This window comes from Lottia gigantea, assembly GCF_000327385.1.
Source record: "Lottia gigantea unplaced genomic scaffold LOTGIsca_57, whole genome shotgun sequence".
NCBI classification, from domain to species: domain Eukaryota; kingdom Metazoa; phylum Mollusca; class Gastropoda; family Lottiidae; genus Lottia; species Lottia gigantea.
The window spans coordinates 1,101,695-1,114,720 of NW_008709945.1; positions in this window are offsets into that span (position 1 = coordinate 1,101,695).

Here is a 13,026-nt window from a genome sequence, read left to right on the forward strand (position 1 = left end):
TATTCAATATAGTCACTCATCATTTATGATATTAGTACAGAGGTAGATTGTAATTATATCAATTTAAGAGAACTTAACAAATTTATAATAAAATATACACACACTTGAAAACAGGTTGACTATTCACTATTTACAAGATGGTGAGTTATAAGAGGCGGGCGTTAGATCTGAAGAGCCCTTCAACCTTCTCGACAAGTTCCTTTTTTACACAAGGACAAAGGTAGGGCTACACGTGTTGATGGTGGTTTCGTCTTCACAATAACACACCAACTAGAGAACAATCTGGTTTCTTACACACCTCAAAACTTTTAATTGTTCCAATACCTACATTCCTTGGGGGAAATCTATTGTTACTGAGGGTAAACTTCTTTTGTAATTTATTGTAAAGATGATGAGATAGGTCTTTGAAATATCTTCATCATAAGTCATCATTCTTTAAGTTTCAAATAGACATACAACACGTGTGACTTACGTCCTACCGTACCCACGATGTCTCTCAGACCCTGAGGGAGTCGGGAACATTATTGGCGGTACGTTTTATCACAGCAGGAGAGAGATAGAAGGAGGATCGAACGTTTAGTGATCGCTGTGATCATATTCGACGGTTCTCTATACAGATGAAGAAGAAAGAGCCATCTTTTGTCTGTGCTCAACAAGGCGGAGATATCGCACACTGAATGAGATGGTTATAAATTTAATAGGTTGAAGATTTGGGTATTTAACCCACACCGCCAATTAACTATTCAGAACAAGTGTTCAGTAAGGTGTTTGATAACGTAACAGGGCGGTGTTCATCACCACCTCTTCATACCATTAATTACTGCTCTGAGCAGATCATGAACTGTTCCTAATTCTGAAGAGAGAGGAACATTAGTAATGCTTAAGGACAACAACTTAGGTTCTTGTAGAATCTGTCATTTGCTAACCCAGATCATGCGTGCTTTGGTGTATAGAATTATCATTTGATCATCCAATACGGAGATAATATGCGATTAAATAAATCTGTCAATCAAGAATGCTCGCGAAAGTTTATCATTTGACTATAATAACTTTTGAACCTAACATAGTTTATGTATTCTAAAGGCCAAAAGAAGTTGCCAGAATTACTCTGGTAGCAATAGATCAGGGTAACTCTTTTGAAAAACTTGGTGCCATACAGAGACAAGGCTTGTTATTCATTTCAACTAATGACGGAAAAGAAAAAAAAGCATTCACGAGAATCCTTAAAAAAATTTTCGTGGCCAAACAGACTTTCAAACGCAGGACAAATTGTGGTCTCGGGGTCTCGGTCGTCAAATGTAAAGTAAAGTTTTAAACGCTACAGGCCCTAGAAACATCTAATAATGTTCACCAATTTAATATATTGCTTTGTAATTTACTACCGATTTTTAGCTGACAAAATACAAACCATCGTGTATAACTCCACAGTCTGTTTACTCCATTCCAATTTAAACCAAGAGCAATATTTTTCAACTTAAAATTTAATTAATCCGAATAAAATCGTGCGCTTAAAAAAGAGTCCATTGTCCTTAAATATGATTAAATTTTTCAATTTTATATTTTTTTTCAAATCGTGCAATTTTTATTTTAAGAGAGTTTAAAGCTCTGTAGAAATCTAAGCATTGGTAATTACATTTTTCTGTATATGATCGTGTCTCAGGACTTAAATTCTCATTAAGAAATTAAGGTTTGACCTGAATTTATTTTGATATAGCACGAGACTGGTAAAACACATGTTTTCGTGTTTTTGATATTAGTGGCAGCAATTATGTTGTTGTTTACTATTTCAAACTGAAACGCACTTGAATTCTTCAATAACTGTTCATCATGTGTCATAATGGACTTAAGAGAAACGGACACTTTATTTGGAGGCAACTTAGTTTCCATCTATTTTGGTGTAAAGTCTGTTTAGAATTTTAACAGTGTAGGTGTCCAGCGAAGTTCCAACAGTCTATTGCAGGGCTTATATCACGAACAATTTTTGGAAAAATATGGTGTCTTTCTCTTAAATTCTAATCGATACAAGAAAACAAGGATTTACAATCTGCTATTTGTTGTTACCGGTAAGTTCTGTAAGATGCAGACCAGAATAAAACAATATAAAGCCTGTAAAGGAGTTGTAAACAATTCCCTTAAGATTTAGTAGATTCCAATGATTAAAGCTATCATGATCATAAAAATCAACATCCATTAGACAAAAAAGTAAATTTCTTACCTTGATATAAGTTAGGTATAGAATGGAATAATAAAATTCCCAGTGTGATTCCAAATAAGGGGACACAATTTCTCTCCAACTGATAGAACTTCTAAAACTTAACACAAACTTGCACTATAAATTATATGCAATTATCCACTGTCTATTACTTTTGTTCGATTGTTATTAAATTCGATCTTGTTCTTGAATATGAATAAGTAACATTAAGTCCAAAAGCTGTTAACTTTAAATAAATTTCACACTAGAATGCCAGGGCAAAATTCTTAGTTAAAATGTTTGACGACAAATTTTTGAAATATGTAATATTATTTAGGGACATAGAAAACTCGAATATCAAGACTAAATTTGAAAACGTTTAGTAATTATGTTTTGAGACTTGGCGATCGAGAATGGTTCCGTTAATCGGTAATTGGTCACGTTCGATTATCACTAAAGTAACGCCGCTTGGAACATAGTTTCGTACATGTCTCTGGAACGTTTGTTATGTGACGAATGTTGAAGCAATATTCAGTTTGGGGTTAAAATAGAATTTTTACTACACTGTTACGGCGAGCGCCGTAGCGGGAATTTTTTCTTCGCCATTTTCAACAAGCGAGGTTAAAATAGGGTCAAAATTTGGTAACAAACAAAAATAGGATCTACTCAAATATATACATTTGTATACGAGTCTTGTAAGAGCGCCTTCGATGTTATCAAATTTGTTGACACAGCCGACTTCAAAGGCTTTTCTGTTTTCTAAACATTTTTGTAAATCTTTATATAGATGTAAATAAATTGATGAATATAAAGAAATGTGTTGATATATTTATTTATGATTTATTTTAACAAGTATAGTAGATATATAAGTAAATAATATTATTGTTATTTTGGTCTTATTTGGTTATAGTTTTTATATATACTTGTATAGTGTATATAGTTTAAATATATACCAGTGATGTATAAGTTTCCAGAAGATACAATTTAATATCTACATTTTACAGTATGCAAATTAGTACAACCAGTGTGTTTACGTAACCATTTGCAATAAATTTATCAATTATTTCCATCAGATTACACAACACAGCAATTTCATAAGCTGCTCCAATCTAGTTTCTCGTATGAACACTTCCGGTTAAAATATCAACGGATTTGTCGTCGTATAGAACCTCCATGAGAGTAAAAAATTTAAAATATGCTAGAGCAATACAGACTACATATAGAAGCTAAATCAAAAGATGGTTTTAATACCTTAGATCTGCTGATAACGATACTGACAACCACATTCTCCTGACATATAAAACATAGTAAGAGTTAAAATTTGGAATCTTGAACATTTTATGACATTGCAACAGTAATTTTAACCTGGTTTTCGGTTTTAAGGATGTAATTGGTATATATAGAAGAATGGAATACCGTATTCCACGTATTTTACTCTGAGAAGAAAGACCTTATTTAAATAGTACTGATCATTGATCAAGTTCTTCGACAAATTCTGTGTTAATTGCTAGAAAATTGTTTGTTACCTGAGAAGAATATGATAAAACTATTACAGGTGACAATCGTACATTTGATTAATTTTTGATCATTTAATTAATATTTGTTAATTAATGATTCTTTATTATTCAATTGATGACGTAACGCGTTCACTCGACACGTGATAATGTCACGTGTTAGAGCTAGGAATATAATAAGTACACGTGCTAGATTTGGTGCCATTAACAGGTGAGCATTAGAACTAGTGTGATTAATTGCCGTGTGATAAATACCTAGAAAATTGTTATAATAATTATTATTGTTACATCGACGGTTTATCTCTAGTGGCCAACGTCGTCAGAACTGGTTAATCCCTCAATATAAAATGATAATTTGCTGGGATTAGAAGTTTAACTAGCTACCAACAATGGCTGAAATTATCCAATTTTGACATAAAATGTCGTAAATCTTGATAGAATATTTATTGTTCCTGTAAAAACGCTTCATTATCATTGACAGATTTTCATAATCATTTCTATGAAAAGTCTGGACGCCAGATTTCAGCGAGTTAATATTGGCTGAATTTAATTTTTAGAATGAAATCCAAAAGGAAGTTTACAAACAAATTTTTGCTATGTATCTTATTTTGGAATAGATAGCGAAAAGGTAGGCTATACCATAAAAGTTACAGAATTCTCTGAAAGCTGTCAAATTGTGCTAACATATTTTAATAGTCCGGATGCGGATCTCTATTTGATTTTTCTCGATTAGTCAAATTAGCTTGGGTCACAAGTCTATATATATTTCCACGCACATTTCTATTTATAGCATTTCTGTTTTGTGTACATCCGTAAATAACTTATTGAAAAACTACCAGAATTAAACCAAATGAATCAAAGAAAAAAATCGATAAATTCACTCACCTGGATTAAGCATGGTTTTCTTTAATTCAAAGATGAATGAAGACGATGAGAATAGTTTGAAGATGCCGCCAGGTAAAAGACAATAGAAAGACAATATTCAGAGATCAGATTGTTTGAATGTTGTTGTATTAAAACTGTCACCTAGGACAAAAGGTAATAATCAAGTCTAATAAGGAAAGAAATAAAGAACAACTACCGTTAAACGTGTTCATAGGTTGCCTTGTGATATTTCGAACTTGACTTCCACCATGGAAAAAACGAAAGTTGAACGTGATAAATGGAGGAGGGAAAAGCCTAAGTTTCCACAACAAAGTCAAAGTGGTTCAGATTGACACTATGTCGTTGTTTAGTTCGCTATTTTCTTCTCTCTTTACTTTCATTCTCGACTAACTGTGAATGTTTTCTGGAAATAGTTACAAATTTCTCCATCTTCAATAGTGATATCACTAACGTAGGTTCTACAGCTTCTTGAGTTTTGCTCAGTGTATATGAATTAACCAAGGCCACTGTGGTCATTTATTGCCAAATTTATTATGCATATATTAGTAATTCATGACAATATTTAGTTGAAACCAGTTAATTTGAATAAAGTCGACTGGGGACAAATGTGAGGACCGCCGGGATATTCATTGTTTATCATTGATTTCTCTAACCACAGAATACTTTTCATCAGATCACGGATGACAAGCTCAGCAACACCAGAAAACGACATGCGACATCTAGAATGCTCAAGGACAAAGTTTGGTATAATCCATGTTCCTTAAACAACGTTACATGATAATGGTTAGATGTGAATAATCGATCGTACCGTTGGAATATAATCAGAAGATTTTATTTCAGTAAAAAACAGACATTTCTGTATCTTAATACCCATCCTTTAGGATAGTAGTAAGAAACATTAAGGGCAAATAAAGGCTAAAATTCAAAAATTGAATCATCAAAGGACATTTCAGACACTTTATTGCTTTGTGGTTGTAATTGCAGTATATAACCTTTCTTAATTAATATGGACAGAAAAGGGCCAAGACGTTAAAAGAAGACGTAATGAAGTGCTACCAGCAATTACGACCCAATCAAAAGGAAACATTGTTCAGTAACAGTCTAACTAGGATCTAATTTATACAGACTTGAGTTGATAAGACTGCAATCTGCTGTGTGAAATAGAACAAGATGTTGAAATCAGCCAGGTCGACCTGTTAAAGAATATACACGTTAATTTCCTCCTCCACCCTGCTGCTTTCAATCACCAGGTAACAATAGGTAATGGTCCAGACGATAATCGACGCAGACGACAACACAATAAACACTGGACCAAAAGTCACTTCTTGTTTAACCATCAGCATCTGTTGTATTCGGATGCTACTGCACGTGAAATAAATCGACAATTTTCATCCCAATGGACCATATGTCAGATTCACTTAGAAAAGTTGCTACTAAAAAATCTCTGGAAGGACAGACGTTCATTTTGGTGTTAACGTTCTATTATCCATTATCATAGAAACTTTACATTTGACAGTTTGCCTTTCTAATTGGACATGTTTTCAGTGCTGATCATATTTCCAAAAGGTACGCGTGCCATTCATAACTTGACAGTTGACATGCTATATAGCAAATGCACGTGCAATGCCTGGTATCAAGTGCAGAATAACCAGTTGAAAAAGATGACCAGTTTTTGACGGACATGGGAGAGCAAACTGCCGAAGGCGCATTTCACAAGAACAATGAAGCGGTCAATCACAATTTTCTGGCTGAACGGTCATCAGATCATTGTACACTCATCAAAAAGGACAGGTCCGTCTGTATTTATGGCTTGATAACAAATAAAATTCAGGTAGTAGCCGGCCCACTCGTGATTATTGTCCGCTTCACCGACCACCATGATGCTGCACCGCATTATTCACATCCCGTTCACATCTAGCCGACAGATGATGTCATCATCCACTCAGTGACGTAATGATGCGAATAATGAGTAGGTATATTAAAGAAGGCATCAGGTTAAAGTAAAGGGAGATAATAATGGGGTGGTGTTAATGAGAAGGGTGAGGGGATTATCCGCCCCTTACAAAATATATACTTTATAATGATCTAGGTGTCTAATTAGAGGATGAAGTAATTTGTAGGTAATACTAGACCTATTTATCAGTGTGGTTAGAAAGTTAAATGAGATTTAAACACTTTACAAGTGGATTTCTGGCTCGAAAATAAGATCTTCGTTTTTTAAACAGATTTAAAATTACTGTATAATCCAACATGAATAACTGTTAAAGGGATTGTATAGAGGTTTTCTAAGTTTTTAGTTGGTAAAATGTAGTTGAACGTCCAACTTTTTGAGCCAATGAAGTCGGACAAGGCCATTCATTTTGCGACGAGGGTAAATTTCCCAGAAAAAATATTACCCTACTGTCGAGGGATCTTCGCCGTTTACGGGGATCTCGGTTTCATGTTCCGTCTGAACGACTAGAGTCTTTTCCAATGTCAGTCCCTACAACCTGCATCAATGACAGCGGGTAATCGGGCTGAATATTCCGATGACATATCTCAACCTATGCCGTGATTGAATCCTAAGCCTTCATATTAGCGAGTACGTATTTATATCGCTTACCACCGCGGCCCCCAGTACATTCGTAAACGATGGCAATAAATTACCACAATTTAACAGGAAGTCAAGCAGGTGCAAAAGAAATCACGGTACCGAAGCTCAAATAGTTCATTAAAAGAAAGATTTCTAATAACGGTAAACCTCCTTAGTTCCAACCTCTTCTGTCTGATTAATTCCCTTTAATATCAGAATAACGAAGGGAGATAAATCTACTTCAAATTTAATTAATTTAATTCACGTGAATAAATTTCAGAATTTTCTTACACTTAACAAATTAAAAAAGAATATGGAGAAAATTGTAATTTAATTAATTGTTATACTTGAATTAAGAATTATAAAATTTGTCTGATTAATTTTGATTTTAATTACTCTAGATTAAAATGCAAATTATATAGACCACTATGCTGATAACTGAAAAGTCTTATAAAGAGTAGCACCATAAATAGGATGTGCATATCATGAGAATGTATTTACTACGTTGTCTGTCATAGGAAAAAATGGAGTGTTAAGTTAACTGATAGGAAGACTCTGAGTATTGGGAAATATTTCATTCGTTTCTAACAAATACAATTTGGGAAAAATTTGCATACTAGACGTAATAGCGAACAAGCGGTTGCAAAGCAAGATATTAGGGCTGTAACTCTGCCAATATGTGACGAATCAATCCCGAATAAAATCTTTTGAATACACACCAAATTTCATTAAAAGAAGACGGAATCTGCGGCATTTATCGCGTTCATAAGCCAATTGTGGACGAATAGACCACCGATCGGACGGACGGACAGTGGTGACGGCAATATAATGTCCACATTAGAATGTGGGCGTATAAAAATATGCCATCTTGGTTAAAGCCTTGTTTCGTTAAGAAGTATTGAACTACCAATGTTATTACTGGGAGTGGCATCAGGTGTGTGGTAAATCAGGTGGATAAACCCTCATTAATTAAGATATTTAATTATATATTAATTTACTTTATTTCCCAATTTTCACGGTAACAATATTTATAAATAACCTTTTAGGAAATTAACGCTTGCGGCTAGAACCATATTGGTTGATGACTAGAACTGTTATCTTTAAATGAATAACGGTCTTTAATCCAATGAATAGCGACTTTCGGGGAGATCAAAGGCAAATTTGTCAGTTTTAAGTAAATTAAAATTTAACGAGTATATTTAGATTTGAATTTCTCAAAACTATAGTAATCACTATTTTATATTTTATTTAGAAAATGTGAAACGCCATTTTTGGTATTGTGAATGATTATACTCTATTTTTTTTATTCCAAAACGAAATTGTTTAAAACGATTTCAGGTAAGATTTTCCATAATAACTATGCATCTATGCAAGTAATGCTGTTTATCATTTTATTGCCTTATACAAAGTACATAGACAATTACAAAATAAGAAAGTTTACATATTTACAGTAAAGCGACGGCAGAGAGGTGTGACTTAGATGTAATTCAAACCAAGCAAGGTTTAGATATTTCACTACACCTTTTTAAACGAGTAACATAGTATTAGTAAAAGTTGCAATAAATTATGGTTGTAATTAAGAACTATAATTTTAGTTTAACACTTCATTAATTACCTAGTCTTAATCAGACTCTAATTATCCGCTTTATTTACACGTGTATGAGCACATGGGTCAGTGAGATTAGTTGAGATTTATGGAAAGGACTGTCAACATATCTGAAATTTGATATCTGGTAATTCCACGAGGAGTTATTTCTCTTGAACATGTTAAAATGCAAAAATTCTTCCAAGATCTTGTGCGTGGAACATAAAGGGTACGAGAGTGGGTAGTGTTTTGGGGTCTATAGGCATAAATTTGTGACCTTCTGCATATTTCGAATTCAATATGGGGTTCCGAAACTTTGGTCGTAAATCGATAGACGAACTTCTGATCAAAATCAGATCACACCATATTTTGTGGAGTAGAAAAATGCTTTTTGCATCTCTTTGAATTAACCATGGTGGTTCAGGTATTAAAGGACTGTTTCATATACATACTACAGGTCACAGTTCATCCCTGGCGCGAATGTCATCTACTCAGGAAAGACCAAAGAAACTGATAAATCTGGAATGAATCAACGTTGTGAATCGAGAGAGTACCATGGAATGCTTCATCTACTCAACAAAGATAGATCACAAAAAACCCAATAAATCTTGCACATGTTTATTATTACATACATTTAACATAAAAGCATATAGAACATCGAAATTATAGAAAGAAATCAACACAAAATAAAAATTTTAACTAAAAATTTAGTAATTCAATAAATTATCCCATTACATGTGTATTATAGAAATTTGAAAGACCAACCAAAATCAAACATAATTTTATTTTGTATTCAGCGAAAATATGGAACCAAACCCTGTAAATTGTTGGTGGGGAATACATGATTAATTTAAAAAAAATAGATCCTAAATCCTCTTTTACAGAAATCAGCCATGCAAGTAAACATTCTACAAAAATTATGTACCATCCCAAGCCAGATAAAGTCTCAAACCAGCATGAAAGTTCCAAAATCGATGACGTGACATGATTTAAAAGTTATTAAATATTTTAGTTACAGAAAATAAATTAAGAAATATTATAGCAATTGTTATTTGGCACACTAGCATTACAACATTAAAAAAACATAAACATACAAATATTATATAGGTTAATTAAAGCAATAAATATTGACTCTTATTCAATAATGCTGCTTTCATGATTGTAGATAAACATTTTTTCCATCAATGCCATAGGACCTAGGAGCACAAGTTATACATAAATCAAGCAATTTTTTTTTGTAGAAATAATTTTTCATAAATTTTCGACTTTTCAATGTGACTCTCACAGTCATCTGTATATATTATTATATATATGTTATACATTCCTGATGACTGTAAAACCACATTGAAATATTGAAAGTTTATGAAAATAATATAAGTATCTATTCATAATATTATATTACCGGTATTTATAGAAAAAAAAAGCTACTTGCTCTGATCCATAATATGTTAGACTTGTTTCAGCATTGCAAAACCCTATTTTTGTGATAATTTACTCAAAACAGATGTACTTTTCAGCAATTACATATCCAGAGGACAAGCACATCTGTGCCTTACAACAGTGTATCACAAACACAACTTAACAACATAAGCTGCACACTGTTTACAAGCAGCACATTTATCAATCAGCAATACAATTTTTCATATATAAAGCAGTTAAGAATTGCCATACCCTGTTTTATACATAATATAAATCATATATCCCTTTTATACTTAGGATAAAATTTACTCAAGCAAGAATTTTTTTACAAAATGAAACACCTTTCAGTTGAACTTCATTGGACTAACTTCTAGATTAGGTACTACTGAGCACATAACACTGGGACTTGACATAAGCAAATATTGAAGGCAACGAGTAAGGCAAGAAGTAAATAAATAATAAATAGAGGTTATATAGATAATCTACATATCTACATATAAAACAATAACAAGCTATGTAGAATCTAGAATCTAGATAGATATAATATATACACTCATTAATATATAACAATCTACATTCACTATCGCTATTCATCAATCCCTTACATTATCATAAAATATTCCAGAGCAGATCGTTCTCTATTAATATGTTAATTTTCAATCCAAACAAATAACTTATAATTGTCATGTGATGTAATGACTAAGTTTATGTGTAAATTTGACTATAATAAATGTCAAGCCAACGTCTATAATCTTTTAAGTTTTTTGAACTTGGTTCCAGCTTTCAAAAAGTAACACAAATATTGAAATTCTTCATTATCATATATAATACATTTCACTTAAAATCAAAAGGAAGGATAGATTTCACTGCTGAATTCCTCACATATTTTTAATCGGTTTGGGAAAATCAGAAACAAACAAGTCAAAAGTGGAATTGATGAATTAGGAAATAGGAAATTATTTTATCAATCCTGATCACACAAAACAATCACTCCAAACATTTACATATTAATAGTGGAAACTTTTTAACCAACCCTCACTTCAACATCGATCCTTGGGAATTTCACAAATATCTAACTTTAAGACAAATTGATTGGTCAATAACTAAATTTGATCTAAAATTCAGCTTAATTAGCCAATCAGATTGCATTTCATTAAATCCGAATTTTTTCCAAGCCAGGCTTTGTGAAAAAGGGCACAGACCTGTTGTCAAGAACAACCACCATTTATTATGAGCGTCTTAATATACAATTCTATTATGCAAATCTGAGCGAAGACATATTCGAGCAAAGATCTAATTCACTAATATAGAAAATAATAATATGCAAAAACTTAACATATATTATGAAAACTCTCTCTTTAGACCAGTATATGAACAAATAATATACAATTTATTCATAAGCCAAAAATAATAAATATTGATGAAAATATAATTTAGCTTGGCTATTTATTTATACCAGTAAGTAGAAGATTGACAAAACAAGGAACCTCTTTGTATTTCAAGCATTCAGCATTTTATATGCGCATTTTGACTTCATTTTATGTTGTGTTTCTCAAAAAATCCTGAATCTAGATTTAATTTCTTCAAGTTGACATTTTGATTTTTCTGATGCAAAATTGAAACTTGTGTCAAGTTATTGTCTTAAGATTTTGTAAGAAACGAGAACAGAAGATAAGATAATAATCTATTTTTTCTTCTTCCTGAAATCAAACTCAAATTTATCAAACTAGCACCAAAGCACCAGACAAAATACCGATTTCATTGCTTCTGAAGCATAATCAGGAATTAAAACACCACCATTCTGTCAAATAATCTTGTCTTAATATAACAATTACTGGTTTCAAGCATAAGAAATACCATGTATAAAAATATAAGCACACAAGATACCTTTCAATCCACATTACTAATTCTCCATCTTCCAATACTGAGTTGATATATTTTGATATACAATACACTGGGCACAGGGCGATATTGAATATATACCCGTACATGGCCAGATTTGGGCACAGTACAATATCAATATAATGTTTGGGCACATAACAGCTGTACAATATACCATAATGTTTGGGCACAGTACAATTCAATGAGTATAAATGCATATAAATTCAAATTTCCACTCAATCACATTGGCTACAAAGGGATAGGGATGATGTATTAACCACTTATATCTGATCTAAGCCTTTTTTGCTTTTTGATGCCCCAATTGGCAATGCCATATTTGAACTCACTAAAATGTACTCAATTTGAAAATCTAAATGCTTTTAAGAATTGCTTTTCATACTCTCTAAAGTCCAGTGTATTTCTAGAAGAGGCCCATTTCTCTCAGAGACTTAACTTAATCAGGATTTTATCATGGTTAGTAAAGTATTAAAATTTTGTTTCATTATTCCATCAGATTACTGTATTTCATCAAAACTGGATCTCTTCTTAGCAGGGTTTGTGAAAAAGGGCACTGACACGTAGGGACTCCACCCAAAATCTGGCTATGTTAGGAGAAGCACTTACAATAGATATATAATAATGGAAGCGCATTATTATCAGAGTAATATTATTGTATAGAGCAAGATTTTTCTTCATCCAATGGAATACGACCTTCAGATATCTTTTTATCTAGCAGCTCATCTTCTTCAATACTAGAATGAAAATAATTAACTAAATAATCTTTTAATATGATCAGATTAACGGATTAAAGATTATCATAATTTCTTATCATTTTAATGCCTTAATCTGATTGATATTCATAAGAAATGATTAAATTTAATGGAACAATAAATAAAAATAGAGCTCAAAGCATTAATTGCAGAGCGATATAGAAATATTAAAACAGAGCACACCAATTGAAACTGGTCTGTTATCATAA